Source organism: Cicer arietinum, unplaced genomic scaffold (genome assembly GCF_000331145.2).
Source record: "Cicer arietinum cultivar CDC Frontier isolate Library 1 unplaced genomic scaffold, Cicar.CDCFrontier_v2.0 Ca_scaffold_1581_v2.0, whole genome shotgun sequence".
Lineage (NCBI taxonomy): Eukaryota > Viridiplantae > Streptophyta > Magnoliopsida > Fabales > Fabaceae > Cicer > Cicer arietinum.
The window spans coordinates 1-2,283 of NW_027335230.1; positions in this window are offsets into that span (position 1 = coordinate 1).

Consider the following 2,283-nt stretch of genomic DNA (forward strand, 5'->3'; position numbering starts at 1 on the left):
AGTTTAGGTTGTAAATTAGGTTGTATATATGTATCTGAATGTAGTTAATTAGGTTGTAAATTACGTTGTATATATGTATCTGAATGTAGTTAATTAGGTTGTAAATTACAGAGTTATAGAGTTACATATATGTTAATTAAGTTACAGAGTTCTGATTTCTGATTGTGTGAACTGCTTATGGTATTTGAATATGTTTTGTTGTTGTGTGCACTGATTGTGAAGTGATTATGGATCAAAATAATTTTGGATACAAAGATAAAAGACAGCGCTTTCTAAAAAAAATGCCATAAAAAGCTAAAAAACGCTTTTCATTTCAAATAAATAATTTACAGCGTTTAAAAAAAAAAACACACATTTTACAGCGCTTTTTTTAAAAAGCGCTGTAAAAGGTTGTGGTGAAGCGCTTTAATGGTGTACATTTTACAGCACTTTCTCTAAAAAGCGCTGTAAAATGCAGACCCATAATATGAAAATTATGGGTGGGCATTTTATAGCGCTTGTGTTAAAAAGCGCTCTAAAAGCAGACCCATAACTCATATAATGGGGTGCATGTTACAGCGCTTTTTTGAAGAAGCACTGTAAAATGTGCATAACAAGCGCGCGTTATATTTACATGTTTTATAGCGCTTTTTTAAAAGCGCTGTTGTATCATTTACAGCGCTCGATTCCACAACGCTTGTTTTTTTGAAAAAGCGCTGTAAAAGGATTAAAAAAAGCGTTGTAAAATGCAGTTTTTCGCGTAGTGACATATTACATTGCACAACATAAAATTACTCAACCAAATAAAAAATCAATTGAATTTATATAGGTCCAAGATTTTGAGTTTGTCAAAAAAATATATTGAAATTTATATGGATAATAAGATTACTCAATGAAATAAATTAAGCAAAAAAACTAAAAGACAGAGCTAGAAGGAGGACCACCACAGGCCATACCCATGGTCCACAAATTTTATAAATATTATCAGTATATTATTATAATTTTTATCTTTATAGTTATCTTTTATGATTTATATATAATATTTTATAATATGTGTTTTTTATTCAATATATTGAACGTAATATAATAAATTTTTTTCTTTAATTGTAGCTTTATAATATTTACTAAATTGTATAGAGATATTGTATAGATGGTTTCGTACAAAATTATATAAAAAAAAAGTGGCTTCATTGATATATATCATAAAAATAGAATATATGAGAAATTAATAATAGTAAAGAGAAACTCACAGCCACAAACGTAGTTAGGGCCGAATCACGATCGTAGCCAAGAACAAATCAATATTTTTAGAAATTTTGTTCATATTTAAAATTGAGTCTTCTAAAATCACAAAACTCTAATATTCAGATTCAATATTCTAATAGTTGGTGATGAATGGTGGTGTATTGTAGGTTGTGGTACTATAAGAAAATTGACTTTTAGTGACAGACAAAGTTTCTCATTAAACGTCAAAAATTGTAGATAAAGATTAATAATACTTTAAGTGACACCCGAATTCAGTGTTAACTTTAAGGCGGCGTCTTGTTATGCTTTAAGAACTGTCAATACATGTTTTGAGGACTGTCATTACATGTCTTTTAATTTCTTCTTATAATAATGATTGTCACTAAAAACAAACGTCAAAAATTGTAGATAAAGATTAATAATACTTTAAGTGACACCCGAATTCAGTGTTAACTTTAAGGCGGCGTCTTGTTATGCTTTAAGAACTGTCAATACATGTTTTGAGGACTGTCATTACATGTCTTTTAATTTCTTCTTATAATAATGATTGTCACTAAAAATTAGATAAATATAAATAAATAATTGATTTATTGCTACGGTATTGTCTGTCACTAAAATCTAGATACATATAAATAAAAAATTGATCTTTTCCTACGATATTGTTTGTCACTAAAAATTAAATAAATATAAATAAATAATTGATCTATTCCTACGGTGTTGTTTGTCACTAAAACCTATTATTATTTACTAAATTTATTTAATCTCCCTACTAATTATAATTTATTTTTATTAACAAATGTTATTGAAACATACAGTAAAATATAATATAATTTTACTAATTCTATTAAAATATACAATAAATAGTTATTTTACTCTAAAAGATTCAATAAACTTTCAACAAAAGCCAAAATGAGTTTCTTAATATTTATTATGATAAACTGCAAACTAATTTCATAAAAAACTAAAATTGAACTCCTTACAGGTAGAGATTGCCCTCAAAGCTGTTCGCAAAGTAAGCATTGATGTATGGTGTTTAATATAGGCTTTCCAAGATGCATG